Genomic DNA, 17,700 nt, shown 5'->3' with positions numbered 1-17,700 from the left:
ACATGGCCTGAATGTTTTTGTATGAAAATGATCTGGGCAGCAGAGCTAAGTGTGGAGCAGAATGGGGAGAGACAAGAGGCTGGAAGAGGTTGGATGGAGTTTTAATGGGAGAGGAGTGAGAATTGGTCTAAGGGAGAGAGCTGATTGAGAAAACTTTCCCGACGTGGCACTGCCATACAAAAATGAACAGAAATGAAGGCAAACATGGTATGAGGATCACCGATGTCACAAATTTATATATATATATATATATATATATATATATATATATATATATATATAATGGCATCCTCAAAAACCTCCAATGGCTGCCAATCAATCTGCGCATCTGGCAGAAACTCCTCACCCTGGGCTTCAAGGCTGTCCATCCCCTCGCCCCCTCCTACCTCACCTCCCTTCTCTCCTTCTCCAGCCCAGCCCGCACACTCCGCTCCTCCGCCGCTAATCTCCTCACCGTTAGGCCTCGTTCTCGCCTGTCCCGCCATCGACCCCCGGCCCACGTCATCCCCCAGGCCTGGAATGCCCTCCCTCTGCCCCTCCACCAAGCTAGCTCTCTTCCTCCCTTCAAGGCCCTGCTGAGAGCTCACCTCCTCCAGGAGGCCTTCCCAGACTGAGCCCCTTCCTTCCTCTCCCCCTCGTCCCCCTCTCCATCCCCCCATCTTACCTCCTTCCCTTCCCCACAGCACCTGTATATATGTATATATGGTTGCACATATTTATTACTCTATTTATTTATTTATTTATTTATTTTACTTGTACATTTCTATACTGTTTATTTTATTTTGTTGGTATGTTTGGTTTTGTTCTCTGTCTCCCCCTTTTAGACTGTGAGCCCACTGTTGGGTAGGGACTGTCTCTATGTGTTGCCAATTTGTACTTCCCAAGCGCTTAGTACAGTGCTCTGCACATAGTAAGCGCTCAATAAATACGATTGATTGATTGATTGATTTATTAAGCGCTTACTATGTGCAAAGCACTTCATTGTAGTATTCATTGATAGTACTTAATTACTTAAATACATTCATTTATGTCATTCATTGATTCATTCATTTAGAGAAGCAGTGTGGCTCAGTGGAAAGAGCACGGGTTTGGGAGTCAGAGGCCATGGGTTCTAATCCTCTCTCCGGCACTTGTCAGCTGTGTGACTTTGGGCAAGTCACTTAACTTCTCTGGGCCTCAGTTACCTCATCTGTTAGATGGGGATTAAGAATGTGAGCCCCACGTGGGACAACCTGATTACCTTGTATCTCCCCCAGCACTTAGAACATTCATTCATTCAATCGTATTTATTGAGTGCTAACTGTGTGCAGAGCACTGTACCAAGCGCTTGGGAAGTACAAGTTGGCAACATATAGAGACGGGCCCTACCCAACAGTGGGCTCACAGTCTAGAAGGAGGAGACAGACAACAAAACCAAACATGTGGACAGGGGTCAAGTCATCAGAACAAATAGAATTAAAGCTAAAACAAATAGAATTAAAGCTAAAATAGAATTAAAGCTAAAATAGGACAGTGCTTAGCACATAGTAAGTGCTTAACAAATGCCATTATTTTTATTATTTAGTAGTACTTAATGAGTGCTTACTGTGTGCTAAGCACTGCACTAAGAGCTTGGGAGAGGACAATATTACAAAGAACAGACACATTTCCTACCAACCACAAGCTGACGGAAAGAAAAGCTGCTGAAGGAGTCCCGGAGAACAAGAGATGCTAAAAAGAAATGGCTCCTCTCAGTCGGGGTTGTAATGAGAAATGCAGAGGATCCTAGGAGTAATTTTATGAAGTGCTTATTATGTTCCAAGCATGGTGTCCATCTCTGGGGTAATTGCACGTTAATCGGATCAGATACCATCCTTGGCATACTTGGGGTTCAAGGCACAAGAGGAAGTCACCGTGGGTATTCAATCCCTATTTTACAGATGAGGAAACTGAGGCACAAACTAGTAGTTGCCCCAAATCACTCTGCTGGGAAGTGGTCGAGCTAAGATCAGTCATACAACCTGATCACCTTGTAACCTCCTCCAGCACTTAGAACAGTGCTTTACACATAGTAAGTGCTTAATAAATGCCATTATTATTATTATTATTATTATTATTATTATTGAGCGCTCACTTCATGCAGAACGTTGTGTTAAGCGCTTAGGATTAGAACACGAGTCTCCTGTTGCATTTCCTGTTGCATTAGACTGTGAGCCCACTCTTTTAGACTGTGAGCCCACTGTTGGGTAGGGACTGTCTCTATATGTTGCCAATTTGTACTTCCCAAGCGCTTAGTGCAGTGCTCTGCACATAGTAAGCGCTCAATAAATACGATTGATGATGATGATGATGATTTCCAGCTCTTCTGGGAGGAGATCCAGGGTCGGTGATGTTCCAAACCCATTCTGAGCTCCCTTTCTGCATTCAGCAGACTCTTGATTTTGAAGATAGTGGTTCATTTCTGTTACAAGAGCCCTGGTGAAATTGAAATTGATTTGAGCTGTCCAGGAGAGCCAAGTGCCTTATTACTGTATTAAGCACGGAAAATTATAGTCTGCGGGATGAAACGAAGGGAGTGAGGGTGGAGGTGGAGGGGACAGTGGAATCCTTGGGCTCGTTGAAGTGGGAGGACTCAGGTGACTGCATTCAAGATGACGGAGGTAGCAGCCAATGAGGTCAGTGTCAAGGTTCATGAGCCACTTGATATCCCAGCAGATAATCCATAGTATTTAATAAGCATCTACTGGATACGATGCCCCAAACTAAGAGGTTGGGAGCGCCGGTCAGTCCATCATATTTATTGAGCACCTGTGGTGTGCAGAGCACTGTAATAATAATAATAATAATGATGATGATGGCATTTATTAAGCACTTACTATGTGCCAAGCACTGTTCTAAGTGCTAGGGAGGTTACAAGGTGATCAGGTTGTCCCACGGAGGGCTCACAGTCTTAATCCCCATTTTCCAGATGAGGTAACTGAGGCCCAGAGAAGTGAAATGACTTGCCCATAGTCACGCAGCTGACAATTGGCAGAGCCGGGATTTGAACCCATGGCCTCTGACTCCAAATCCCGGGCTCTTGCCACTGAGCCATGCTGCTTCTCTAAGCACTGTACTAAGTGCTTGGGAGGATATGAAGCGTGGCTCAGTGGAAAGAGCATGGGATTGGGAGTCAGAGGTCATGGGTTCTAATCCTGACTCTGCCACTTGTTAGCTGTGTGACTTTGGGCAAGTGACTTCTCTGTGCCTCAGTTACCTCATCTGTAAAATGGGGATCAAGACTGTGAGCCCCATGTGGGACAACCTGATTACCTTGTACCCCCTGCCAGCACTTAGAACAGTGGTTGGCACATAGTAAGCGCTCAACAAATGCCATTATTATTATTATTATTATTATTAATTATTGTTATTATTATAAACAGACACATTCCCTGTGACCATGACAAGCTTACAGTATAGACCAGGTTCCTGTCTTCAAGGATTCTCTTCTGTTCTTCTCTATACATCTTCATTCCCGTCTTACCCTCATTCATTCATCATATTTATTATTGTTCATCATCATATTTACATCTTTGAATCAACTTTCCCCACCAGGCAGAAGTGAATTCCAGACATCTCCTCATATTTGGAGATTTCCCTAACCAACAACCTCCAGTCCCAAAGAACAGTCTCATTTGCTCATTCTCTTTGACCCTTGGGATATTTTTCTTCATTATAAGGATGTCAGTGTTGACACAGATGAGTAACCACATGTACAGAATACTTTGTGTTCCCATGAAGACACATTTCCTGGATATCTTGAAGCTGCAAGAAAGAGTTGTAAGTTCCCTAGTGGACTAAAAGAATGATTGTGGCTTCTGATAGGCCAAGTTAAACCCCAGGATTTCCAGAAGAATTTTGCTCACCGTGTTCAACATCCTAGGGACAGAAAAAAAATTAAATTGCAACCTAATAAATTATGGGGTTTTGCTAAAACAATAGGTAGCATTCCACTAAGAGTCTGTAAATTCATCCTCCAGGCTATAAGCTCATTTTTCAAAATGGAATTCATGAACTGCTTACTATGTGTTAAGCACTGTACTAAGTCCTGGGGTAGATAATAATAATGACATTTATCAAGTGCTAACTACGTGCAAAGCACTGTTCTAAGCAGAGGGGAGGTTACAAGGTGATCAGGTTAAACTAATCAGGTTAGACACAGTCCCTGACCCAGTGGGGTTCACAGTCTTAATCCTCATTTTACAAATGAGGTAAATGAGGCACAGAGAAGTGAAGTGACTTGTCCAAGGTCACACAGCAGGCAAGTGGCAGAGTCAGGATTGGAACCCAGGTTTTTCTGACTCCTGTTCATTCATTCAGTTATTCAATCGTATTTTGCACATTTAATGTGTGCAGAGCACTGTACTAAGCGTTTGGGAAGTACAAGCCCTATGCTCTATCCATTAGACAATACAGCCTTCAATGTGGGTGCAGAACATGTCAACTCTGTTATACTGTACTCTCCTAAGCACTTAAAACAGCTGTAAGCAGTAAGTGCTCAATAAATAGCATTAATTATATGATTGAATTGAAGTTGGACAACTGTTGGCCCTTAAGCTCCTTACCGTCCCAGTCTACATTTTCCCTTTGCTCTTCATCATTAGGCATAGCTCCTCAGGGATTGAAAAATTCTTTGCCAAAGGCAGTCCCTATATTCGGAAAAAGCAACAGATTTAATTCCCCTCGCCGAGGCAATGGAGGAAGAATATTACCAAACTATTAGAGTGGCAACAACCCATGGAAAGGCATTGCATGCCCTGCTAACATTGCGAGTTTTTAATGCCTTGGCTTCTCCTTTTCCTATTTAGGCTAATGAATTATTCAAGTTCTGCAAAGGTTGGGGTTTTAACTTTAGACACCTGAAAACGGGGTCATGACCTAGAAAGGTCTGGAATTCGGTTTATAGACCTGCTTTAATAATAATAATGACAATATTGGTGATGTGCTTAATTGAGAGCATGAGATGCAGCATGACATAATAGAGAGAGGCTGGGCCTGTGAGTCAGAAGGTCATGGGTTCTTATGCTGGCTCCGCCACTTGTCTGCTGTGTGACCTTGGGAAAATCACTTCACTTCTCTGTGCCTCATTTACCTCATCTGGAAAATGGTGATTGAGATTGTGAAGCCTATGTGGGACACTGGGACACAAAGGTGTCCTCACCTTTGTCTTCAAAGCTGTCCATCCCCTTGCCCCCTCCTGCCTCACCTCCCTTCTCTCCTTCTCCCTCCCAGCCCTCACTCTCCACTCCACCGGTGCCGCTAACCTCCTCACTAGGCCTCCTTCTCACCTGTCCCGCCATCAACACCTGGCCCATGTCCTATCAATCATTCAATCAATTAATTGAGCGCTTCCTGCATGCACAGCACTGTACTAAGCACTTGAAGAGTTCAATAACAATAAAAAGACACATTCCCTGCCCACAGCGAGGTGACAGTCTAAAGGAAGCGGAGTCACACAGCCACGATTTGCACACATGCTGTGTTTCAACCAATGTTTTTTAATTGAGCGCTTCCTATGTGCGGAGCACTGTACTAAGTGCTTGGTAAGCTTGGAGACCACAACAGTTCTACCTCTGTCCTGGAATGCCCTCCCTCCTTATATCCACCAAACTAACTCTCTTCCTCCCTTCAAGGCCCTACTGAGAGCTCACCTCCTCCAGGAGGCCTTCCCAGACTGAGCCCCCTCCTTCCTCTCCCCCCTCCTCCCCCCTCCATTCCCCCCACCTTACCTCCTTCCCTTCCCCACAGCACCTGTATATATGTATATATGTTTGTATGTATTTATTAGTCTATTTTACTTGTACATACCTATTCTATTTTATTTTGTTAATATGTTTGGTTTTGTTCTCTGTCTCCCCCTTCTAGACTGTGAGCCCACTGTTGGGTAGGGACCGTCTCTATAGGTTGCCAACTTGTACTTCCCAAGCGCTTAGTACAGTGCTCTGCACACAGTAAGTGCTCAATAAATACAATTGATTGATTGATTGACTGATTGACACAGAAGGGAGTGAGAGAAGACAAAATGAGGGTTTAGCCAGGGAAGGCCTCTCGGAGGAGATGTGCCTTCAATAAGAGAAGCAGTGTGGCTCAGTGGAAAGATTGCGGACTTGGGAGTCAGAATACCGACTCAGCCACTTGTCAGCTGTGTGACCTTGGGCAAGCCACTTAACATTACTGTGCCTCAGTTCCCTCATCTGTAAAATGGGGCTGAAGACGGTGAGCCCCACATGGGACAACGTGATCACCTTGTATCCACCCCAGTGCTCAGAACTGTGCTTGGCACATAGTAAGCGCTTAACAAATACCATTATTATTATTATTATTAATAAGGCTTTGAGGTGGCAGAAAGCAATTTTCTGTCTGATATGAGGAGGGAAGGGTGTTCCAGGCCAGAGGGAGGATGTGGGCCAGAGGTTGGCGGCGAGATCAAGATACAGTGAGAAGGCTAACATTAGAGGAATGAAGCGTGCCAGCTGGATTGTAGTAGGAGAGAAGCCAGGTAAGGTAGGAGAGGGCATGGTGATTGCTTTAGCACTATGCTTGGCAAGTAGCAAGTGCTTAACGAGTACCACAGCAATCATTAATCAGAATTTGTGTAGGGAATCCGGGTAGTTGAAATCGCCCGTCCAGCCTTCCGATGCTTTGCTATGCCTCCTGGTTTATCTCTTTGTCATATGTCCTGAGCGCTATTGTGTCTCTTTTATTCATTCATTCATTCATTCAATTGTATTTATTGAGTGCTTACTGTGTGCAGAGCACTGTACTGAGCACTTGGGAAGTACAAGTTGGCAACATATAGAGACGGTCCCTACCCAGCAATGGGCTCACAGCCTAGAAAGGGGAGACAGACAACAAAACATGTGGACAGGTGTCAAGTCATCAGAATAAATAGAAGCTAGATGGACATCATTGGCAAAATAAATAGCGTAGTAAATATGTACAAGTAAAATAAATAGAGTAATAAATCTGTACAACATATATACAGGTGCTGTGGGGAGGGGAAGGAGGTAGGGTGGGGGGCATGGGGAGGGGAAGAGGAAAAAGGTCGGTTAATCTTAATCAGATAGGTTCTTTTTTTTAATCAGGTTCTTCATCTATTTTTTGCCACACGCATTATTAAAAATTCCACAGCCTTCTTTTCATAGTTACTAGAAACAATTAATTCAGCTGATCTCATGGTCTGTCTTGGGCTCAATTTCCACGTTCCCTGCAGCTTCCCGACCATCTTTCTGTGGTTTTTTTCCCACTCGGCAGTCCTTTCCCCTCCTCTTCCCCTGGTAGATGGTAAGCTAAGGGTGCCTAATAAGCTTCCCCGCTGCCCAGAGAACTCAGACAGAAGTGGTTTATGCTCAGATACTAAGCAGCGTGTCTGATCAACATCGTACCATTTGTTCGTGCTCACAACCCTCATCATCATCATCATCAATCGTATTTATTGAGCGCTTACTATGTGCAGAGCACTGTACTAAGCGCTTGGGAAGTACAAATTGGCAACATATAGAGACAGTCCCTACCCAACAGGGGGCTCACAGTCTAAAAGGGGGAGACAGAGAACAAAACCAAACATACTAACAAAATAAAATAGAATAGATATGTACAAATAAATTAGAGACCGAGCCTTTCTTCTTTCCTGCTTCTTTGAGTAATGGGTTTCATTCATTCAATCGTATTTATAATAATAATGATGGCATTTGTTAAGTGCTTACTAGGTGCAAAGCACTGTTCTAAGCACTGGAGAGGATACAAAGTAATCAAGTGGGGCTCACAATCTTCATCCGCATTTTACAGATGAGGTAACTGAAGCACAGAGATGTTAAGTGACTTGCCCAAAGTCACACAGCTGACAAGCGGTGGAGCTGGGATTTGAACCCATGACCTCTGACTCCCAAGCCCGTGCTCTTTCCCCTGAGCCACGCTGCTTCTGTACAGTGCCTGGCCCATTGAAAGTGCGTAACAAATACCACAATTTTTAATATTATTACATCAGATGAGCTGTGTTCGGATGAGCAGGCTTAGTATGCTAAGAGACTGACAGTCTCTGACAGCCTTTTTTGTGATTTTATATCATTTGATTGTCACTGTTGCTCAGGATCTTTAAACTGCACCCAACATTTCATCCAATCGGTGCAGGGAAAACAGGTCTCTCTCCTCGCCCTTCTGCTTTCTCTCATCTCCCCTTAGAGCTTTGAAATCAATAATCTGCAGGCTGAGTTTTCCGCTTGTGGGGGAGCTTGGGTAGTGTAAGTGGGGCAGGAATGAGAGGGGTGGAAATCTCTCCTTTCTGATCAGGAGTTTTACTCCCCTCCTCAAAAATCTCCAGTGGCTGCCTTTCAACCTATGAATCAAGCAAAAACTCCTCACTCTCAGCTTCAAGGCTGTCCATCCCCTCGCCCCCTCCTACCTCACCTACCTTCTCTCCTTCTCCATCCCAGCCCGTACCCTCCGCTCCTCTGCCTCCACTCACCTCCTCACTGGGCCTCGTTCTCCCCTGTCCCGCCATCGACCCCCGGCCCCCGTCCTCCCCCTGGCCTGAAATGCCCTCCCTCCATACACCTGCCAAACTAGCTCTCTTCCTCCCTTCAAAGCCCTACTGAGAGCTCACCTCCTCCAGGAGGCCTTCCCAGACTGAGCCCCCTTTTCCTCTCCTACTCCCCATCCCCCCTCGCCTTACCTCCTTCCCCTCCCCACAGCACTTGTATATATTTGTACAGATTTATTTTACTTGTTCATATTTACTATTTATTTTGTTAATGATGCGCACATAGCTATAATTCTATTTGTTCTGACGATTTTGACACCTGTCTACATGTTTTGTTTTGCTGTATGTCTCCCCCTTCTAGACTGTGAGCCTGGTGTTGGGTAGGAACCATCTCTACCTGTTGTCAACTTGTACTTCCCAAGTGCTTAGTACAGTGCTCTGAACACAGTAAGCGCTCAATAAATACAATTAAATGAGTGAATGAATAAAAGACTGCTTCCCTCTCCCTTTGATCTCAGACCTTGCCTGCAGCCCCCTCACCAGCTGGGTAGGATATTGCCTCCTCACAATTACCTCATCACAATTTTCCTTAGTATGAAATTCATTCATTCTTGAATGCCCTCTCTCTGCCCATCTGCCAAGCTAGCTCTCTTCCTCCCTTCAAGGCCCTGCTGAGAGCTCACCTCCTCCAGGAGGCCTTCCCACACTGAGCCCCTTCCTTCCTCTCCCCCTCATCCCCCGCTTCATCCCCCCATCTTACCTCCTTCCCTTCCCCTCAGCACCTGTATATACGTATATATGCTTGTACAGACTTATTACTCTATTTATTTATTTATTTTACTTGTACATATTTATTCTATTTATTTTATTTTGTTAATATGTTTTGTTTTGTTGTCTGTCTCCCCCTTCTAGACTGTGAGCCCACTGTTGGGTAGGGACCGTCTCTAGATGTTGCCAACTTGTACTTCCCAAGCGCTTAGTACAGTGCTCTGCACACAGTAAGCCCTCAAAAAATACGATTGAATGAATGAATGAATTCAGTTCTATAAATGCGATTGAATGAATGAATGAATTCAGTTGTAAAAATACGATTGAATGAATGAATGAATTCAGTTGTAAAAATACGATTGAATGAATGAATGAATTCAGTTGTATAAATACGATTGAATGAATGAATTCAGTTGTATAAATACGATTGAATGAATGAATTCAGTTGTATAAATACGATTGTATGAATGAATTCAGTTGTATAAATATGATTGTATGAATGAATTCAGTTGTATAAATACGATTGAATGAATGAATTCAGTTGTATTTATTGAGCGCTTGTTTGTACATATTTATTACTCTATTTTACTTGTACATATCTATTCTATTTATTTTATTTTGTTAATATGTTTGATTTTGTTCTCTGTCTTCCCCTTCTAGACTGTGAGCCCACTGTTGGATAGAGACTGTATATGTTGCCAACCTGTACTTCCCAAGCGCTTAATACAGTGCTCTGCACACAGTAAGCGCTCAATAAATACGATTGATTGAGAGCATTGTACTAAGCACTTGGGAGGTACAAGTTGGCAACATATAGAGATGGTATTGAGCACTTACTGTGTGCAGAGCACTGTACTAAGCGCTTGGGAGGTACAAGTTGGCAACATATAGAGACGGTATTGAGCGCTTACTGTGTCCAGAGTACTGTACTAAGCTCTTGGGAGGTACAAGTTGGCAACATATAGAGACGGTATTGAGCGTTTACTGTGTGCAAAGTACTGTACTAAGCGCTTGGGAGGTACAAGTTGGCAACATATAGAGACGGTATTGAGCGTTTACTGTGTGCAAAGTACTGTACTAAGCGCTTGGGAGGTACAAGTTGGCAACATATAGAGACGGTATTGAGCACTTACTGTGTGCAGAGCATTGTACTAAGCGCTTGGGAGGTACAAGTTGGCAACATATAGAGACGGTATTGAGCGCTTACTGTGTGCAAAGTACTGTACTAAGCGCTTGGGAGGTACAAGTTGGCAACATATAGAGACAGTATTGAGCACTTACTGTGTGCAGAGCATTGTACTAAGCGCTTGGGAGGTACAAGTTGGCAACATATAGAGACGGTATTGAGCGCTTACTGTGTGCAAAGTACTGTGCTAAGCGCTTGGGAGGTACAAGTTGGCAACATATAGAGACGGTATTGAGCGCTTACTGTGTGCAAAGTACTGTACTAAGCGCTTGGGAGGTACAAGTTGGCAACATATAGAGACAGTATTGAGCACTTACTGTGTGCAGAGCATTGTACTAAGCGCTTGGGAGGCACAAGTTGGCAAGTTCGTAACATATACAGTATTGAGCGCTTACTGTGTGCAAAGCACTGTACTATGCACTTGGGAGGTACAAGTTAGCAACATATAGAGACGGTATTGAGCCCTTACTGTGTGCAGAGCATTGTACTAAGCGCTTGGGAGGTACAAGTTGGCAACATATAGAGACGGTATTGAGCCCTTACTGTGTGCAGGGCACTGTACTAAGCGCTTGGGTGGTACAAGTTGGCAACATATAGAGACGGAATTGAGCGCTTACTGTGTGCAGAGCATTGTACTAAGCGCTTGGGAGGCACAAGTTGGCAAGTTCGTAACATATACAGTATTGAGCGCTTACTGTGTGCAAAGCACTGGACTAAGCGCTTGGGAGGTACAAGTTGGCAACATATAGAGACGGTATTGAGCCCTTACTGTGTGCAGAGCACTGGACTAAGTGCTTGGGAGGTACAAGTTGGCAACATATAGAGACGGTATTGAGCGCTTACTGTGTGCAGAGCACTGTACTAAGCGCTTGGGAGGTACAAGTTGGCAACATATAGACTGTATTGAGCCCTTACTGTGTGCAGAGCACTGTACTAAGCGCTTGGGAGGTACAAGTTGGCAACCTATAGAGACGGTATTGAGCGCTTACTGTGTGCACAGCATTGTACTAAGCGCTTGGGAGGTACAAGTTGGCAAGTTCGTAACATATACAGTATTGAGCGCTTACTGTGTGCAAAGCACTGTACTATGACTTGGGAGGTACAAGTTGGCAACATTGATTGGCAACATTGATTGATTGATTGGCAACATATAGAGACGGTATTGAGCCCTTACTGTGTGCAGAGCACTGTACTAAGCGCTTGGGAGGTACAAGTTGGCAACATATAGAGACGGTATTGAGCGCTTACCGTGCAGAGCACTGTACTAAGCGCTTGGGAGGTACAAGTTGGCAACATATAGAGACGGTACTAAGCGCTTGGGAGGTACAAGTTGGCAAGTTCGTATCATATACAGTATTGAGCGCTTACTGTGTGCAGAGCACTGTACTAAGCGCTTGGGAGGTACAAGTTGGCAACATATAGAGACGGTCCTTACCCAACAGCGGGCTCGCAGTCTTGAAGAGAGAAACACACAACAAAACGGATTCTTAGGCACAAAGAAAGCTAAATACAGCATTGAGCGCTTACTGTGTGCAGAGCATTGTACTAAGCGCTTGGGCGGTACAAGTTGGCAACATAGAGAGACGGTCCTTTACCCAACAGCGGGCTCGCAGTCTTGAAGGGAGAAACATACAACACAACAAAACAGATTCTTAGGCACAAAGAAAGCTAAATAAACTCTCTAAATTTAGAACACCCACAACATAGCCCTAATAAACTATTCCAGATATCACTTCAGTCTAGTTTTATAACCAACAGATTCAGTCCCCAGAGGAGACTATCAAAAATTGCCAAAACGAGCTATATTTCAAGCCATCGTGGCGGGTTATTGGGAAAAGTTTTCAACTAGCAATAATCGCGCTTCGGATGAACCTCATTAGCTACGATACTGCCACTGCGCAAAGCTAACCATTTCATTTCCCGCCTCCATTCTGCCAGGAACCCCAATCCCCTTTCAGCTGAGGCTGATTTCGTCTTGCACAAAACACAAGTTAGAAAACATTAATTTCATTTCCGGGCGAGGGAGGGGAATCTATCCTCGCGGATCTCCTAAAGGCCGATCTAATTTGGAAGAGTTTGGCTTCTTATTTAAGTAGGAATCCTTTAGGTTCGAGGCAAAGGATTCTGGGAGTTTGCATGTTAACCACCCTTCGGGGGAACGCAATAATCAATCAATCAATCAATCAATCAATCAATCAATCGTATTTATTGAGCGCTTTCTGTGTGCAGAGCACTGGACATGTATATATATGTATATATGGTTGTACATATTTATTACTCTATTTATTTATTTATTTTACTTGTACATTTCTATCCTATTTATTTTATTTTGTTGGTATGTTTGGTTCTGTTCTCTGTCTCCCCCTTTTAGACTGTGAGCCCACTGTTGGGTGGGGACTGTCTCTATGTGTTGCCAATTTGTACTTCCCAAGCGCTTAGTACAGTGCTCTGCACATAGTAAGCGCTCAATAAATACGATTGATTGATTGATTGGACTAAGCGCTTGGGAAGTACAGGTTGGCAACATATAGAGACGGTCCCTACCCAACAGTGGGCTCATAATAATAATAATAATGTATTAGTCCATTTATTTATTTTACTTGTACATATCTATTCTATTTATTTTATTTTGCTTTAGACTGTGAGCCCACTGTTGGGTAGGGACTGTCTCTATATGTTGCCAACTTGTACTTCCCAAGCGCTTAGTACAGTGCTCTGCACACAGTAAGCGCTCAATAAGTACGATTGATGACGATGATGATGATAATATGTTTTGTTCTGTTCTCTGTCTCCCCCTTCTAGACTGTGAGCCCACTGTTGGGTAGGGACCGTCTCTAGATGTTGCCAACTTGTAATAAGAATAATAATAATAGTGGTATTTGTTAAGCGCTTACTATGTGCCAAGCACTGTTCTAAGCGCCGGGAAGGATAAAAGATTGTACTTCCCAAGCGCTTAAGTACAGTGCTCTGCACACAGTAAGCGCTCAATAAATACGATTGATTGATTGATTGATGGCATTTGTTAAGCACCTACTACGTGCAAAGCACTGTTCTAAGCGCTGGGGAGGTTACAAGGTGATCAGGTTGTCCCACGTGGGGCTCACAGGCTTCATCTCCATTTTACAGATGAGGCAATTGAGGCTCAGAGATGCCAAGTGACTTGCCCAGGGTCACACAGCAGACATAGTGATAATGATGGCATTTATTAAGCACCCACTATGTGCAAAACACTGTTCCAAACGCTGGGGAGGTCACAAGGTGATCAGGCTGCCCCATGGGGGGCCCACAGCCTTAATCCCCACTTTACAGATGATGCAACTGAGACACAGAGAAGTCAAGTGACCTGCCCAAAGTCACACACACTTCACATGATGATGATGAGGTGATGGAGAAATGATCACTTCACAGGTGAAAGTGCCTTGGGGTAAATTCTACTTAAACTGACAAGCTGCTAACAGAAGGTGAGTTTTCACATCTGTAAAATGGGAACGAAGCGCCTGTTCTTCCTCTCAGAGGGTGAGCTCTGTGTGTGTCTGAGTCTGGGTCAGATTAATTATCTTGTCAAAACATATTAACAAAATAAAATAAATAGAATATATATGTACAAGTAAAATAAATAGAGTAATATTCATTTATTTATTTTACTTGTACATTTCTATTCTATTTACTTTATTTTGTTAATATGTTTTGTTGTCTGTCTCCCCCTTCTAGACTATGAGCCCACTGTTGGGTAGGGACCATCTCTATATGTTGCCAACTTGTACTTCCCAAGCGCTTAGTACAGTGCTCTGCACACAGTAAGCGCTCAATAAATGCGATTGAATGAATGAATTAATCGACATTACTGAGCATGCCTTCCGGGGGAACGGGGTGGAGGAACCTCAGGAACCATTAGAAGCAGCTTGGCTCAGTAGAAAATCAATCAATCAATTGTATTTATTGAGCGCTTACTGTGTGAAGAGCACTGTACTAAGTGCTTGGGAAGTACAAGTTGGCAATATATAGAGACGGTCCCTACCCAACAGTGGGCTCACAGTCTAGAAGGGGGAGACAGAGAACAAAACCAAACATATTAACAAAACAAAATAAATAGAATAGATATGTACAAGTAAAATAAATAGAGTAATAAATATGTATATACATATATACAGGTGGAATAGAAAACAGCAAGGGCTTTGGAGTCAGAGGTCATAGGTTCAAATCCCGGCTCTGCCACTTGTCAGCTGTGTGACTTTGGGCAAGTCACACAGTTAACCTCATCATCTGTAAAATGGGGATGAAGACTGGGAGTCCCCCGTGGGACAACCTGATCAGCTTGTAACCTCCCCAGCGCTTAGAACAGTGCTTGGCACATCGTAAGCGCTTAATAAATACCATCATCATCATCAACTCTCTTATATTGTTATTTGGACTCTTCTAACTACTTAATATCCTACTCTAATGCTAACCTTCTCACTGTACCTCCATCTCGGCTATCTCACCGCTGACTCTCACCCTTCCATCATCATCAATCGTATTTATTGAGCGCTTACTGTGTGCAGAGCACTGTACTAAGCGCTTGGGAAGTACAAATTGGCAACATATAGAGACAGTCCCTGCCCAACAGTGGGCTCCACTCTTCCACTACCTCTAGCCTGGAAGGCCCTCTCTCCTCTTGTCCAAATGATGATTATTCTCCCCTTCTTCAAAGCCTTATTGAAGGCCCATCCCCTCCAAGAGGACTTCCCTGACTAATCCCTCCTCTCCTCTTCTCCCACTCCTTCTGCATCGCTCCGACTTGCTCCCTTTCTTCTTCCCTCCCTCCTAGCCCCAAACCACTTATTTATAAAACTGAATTCATTCATTCAATCGTATTTATACAACTGAATTCATTCATTCATTCAATCGTATTTATACAAGTGAATTCATTCATTCATTCAATCGTATTTATACAACTGAATTCATTCAATCGCATTTATTGAGCGCTTACTGTGTGCAGAGCACTGTACTAAGCGCTTGGGAAGTACAAGTTGGCAACATATAGAGACAGTCCGTACCCAACAGTGGGCTCACAGTCTAAAAGGGGGAGACAGAGAACAAAACCAAACATACTAATAAAATAAAATAAATAGAATAGATATTTACAAGTAAAATAAATAAATGAATAGAGTAATACATATGTACAAACATATATACACATATACAGGTGCTGTGGGGAAGGGAAGGGGGTAAGATGTGGGGATGGAGAGGAGGACGAGGGGGAGAGGAAGGAAGGGGCTCAGTCTGGGAAGGCCTCCTGGAGAAGGTGAGCTCTCAGTAGGGCCTTGAAGGGAGGAAGAGAGCTAGCTCTGTCTCCTCCTCTAGATTATAAACTCGGTTTGGGTGGGATGTGTGTCTGTTATGTGTTCTATTGTACTAGAGAAGCGGTGTGGCGCAGTGGAAAGAGCCCGGGCTTTGGAGTCAGAGGTCATGGGTTCAAATCCCGGCTCCGCCAACTGTCAGCTGTGTGACTTTGGGCAAGTCACTTCTCTGGGCCTCAGTTGCCTCATCTGTAAAATGGGCATTAAAACTGTGAGCCCCCTGTGGGACAACCTGATCACCTTGTAACCTCCCCAGCGCTTAGAACAGTGCTTTGCACATAGTAAGTGCTTAACAAATATTATTATTATTATTATTATTATTATTATTATTATCATTATTATTATGGGCTTTGGGAGTCAGAGGTCAGGGGTTCAAATCCTGGCCCCGCCACTTGTCAGCTGTGTGACTATGGGCAAGTCACTTCACTTCCCTGGGCCTCAGTTACCTCATCTGTAAAATGGGGATTAAGACTGTAAGCCCCATGTGGAACAATTTATCACCTTATAACCTCCCAAGCGCTTAGAACAGTGCTTTGCACATAGTAAGCGCTTAATAAATGCCATCATTATTATTATAATTCACCCATCACCCCTCTCTCATTCACCCCTCACATCCAAGCCGTGACCAAAACCTGCCGGTCTCAGCTTCACAACATTGCCAAGCTCCGCCCTTTCCTCTCCATCCCAACCGCTACCCTGCTCATTCAAGCTCTCATCCTATCCCATCTGGACTACTGCATCAGCCTTCTCTCTGATCTCCCGTCCTTGTGCCTCTCTCCACTTCAATCCATACTTCATGCTGCTGCCCGGATTATCTTTGTCCAGAAACGCTCTGGGCATATCACTCCCCTCCTCAAAAATCTCCAGTGGCTACCAATCAATCTGCGCATCAGGCAGAAACTCCTCACCTTGGGCTTCAAGGCTGTCCATCCCCTCGCCCCCTCCTCCCTCACCTCCCTTCTCTCCTTCTCCAGCCCAGCCCGCACCCTCCGCTCCTCCACCGCTGATCTCCTCACCGTACCTCGCTCTCGCCTGTCCCGCCATCGACCTCCGGCCCACGTCCTCCCCCGGGCCTGGAATGCCCTCCCTCTGCCCATCCGCCAAGCTCGCTCTCTTCCTCCCTTCAAGGCCCTACTGAGAGCTCACCTCCTCCAGGAGGCCTTCCCACACTGAGCCCCTTCCTTCCTCTCCCCCTCGTCCCCCTCTCCATCCCCCCATCTTACCTCCTTCACTTCCCCACAGCATCTGTATATATGTATATATGTTTGTACATATTTTTTACTCTATTTATTTATTTATTTTATTTGTACATATCTATTCTATTTATTTTATTTTGTTAGTAGGTTTGGTTTTGTTCTCTGTCTCCCCCTTTTAGACTGTGAGCCCACTGTTGGGTAGGGACTGTCTCTATATGTTGCCAATTTGTACTTCCCAAGCACTTAGTACAGTGCTCTGCACATAGTAAGCGCTCAATAAATACAATTGATGATGATGATGATGATCATTATTATTATTATTATTACTAGCCCATGTGCTTAGTACAGTGCTCTGCAGATGGTAAGCGCTCATTTTAATACGATTGGCTGAACGCTCTGAGTGCTCAATAAATATGATGATTAATTGAAAATAATGAATTTTCAGGTCTTCAGGTTCCCTCCCCTGTATTTTCCCCTCCTTCTCTCTCTGTTTCTCTTTCTTCTTCTCGATTTTTCTTTCCCCATCCCTTCTTTTCAAAGACCTTAGGGAAAAGTAGCAGGCATGAATTCTCTGGCATTATGGTGGTGATTTTTCACTGTGAGTCTGGGAACGTGAGCCTGGCAAATACTTCTTCACATTTGGCTTCTTCCGTTCTGGAAAGAAATGAACAGAGAAGCCAGGAAGTGAATGTCATCCCAGTTAAAGGAACAGAA

General features: G+C 44.1%; 1 protein-coding gene and 1 non-coding gene across 5 annotated transcripts in view; one reads left to right on the top strand and one right to left on the bottom strand.

Annotated features, from left to right (window-relative positions):
- The window catches only part of SORCS2 (sortilin related VPS10 domain containing receptor 2), a 1,193,773-nt gene that overhangs the window by 569,751 nt on the left and 606,322 nt on the right, over nucleotides 1–17,700 (top strand). The gene's annotated exons all lie outside the window — the stretch shown is intronic.
- LOC119927788 lies at nucleotides 12,217–12,357 on the bottom strand. Its single transcript, XR_005450759.1, has one exon. It is a non-coding gene; the product is annotated as a U4 spliceosomal RNA (small nuclear RNA).

Source organism: Tachyglossus aculeatus, chromosome 4 (assembly GCF_015852505.1).
Source record: "Tachyglossus aculeatus isolate mTacAcu1 chromosome 4, mTacAcu1.pri, whole genome shotgun sequence".
NCBI lineage: Eukaryota > Metazoa > Chordata > Mammalia > Monotremata > Tachyglossidae > Tachyglossus > Tachyglossus aculeatus.
Note: the sequence above shows the minus strand (reverse complement) of the source record. Positions and strands in the feature narration are given on the sequence as shown.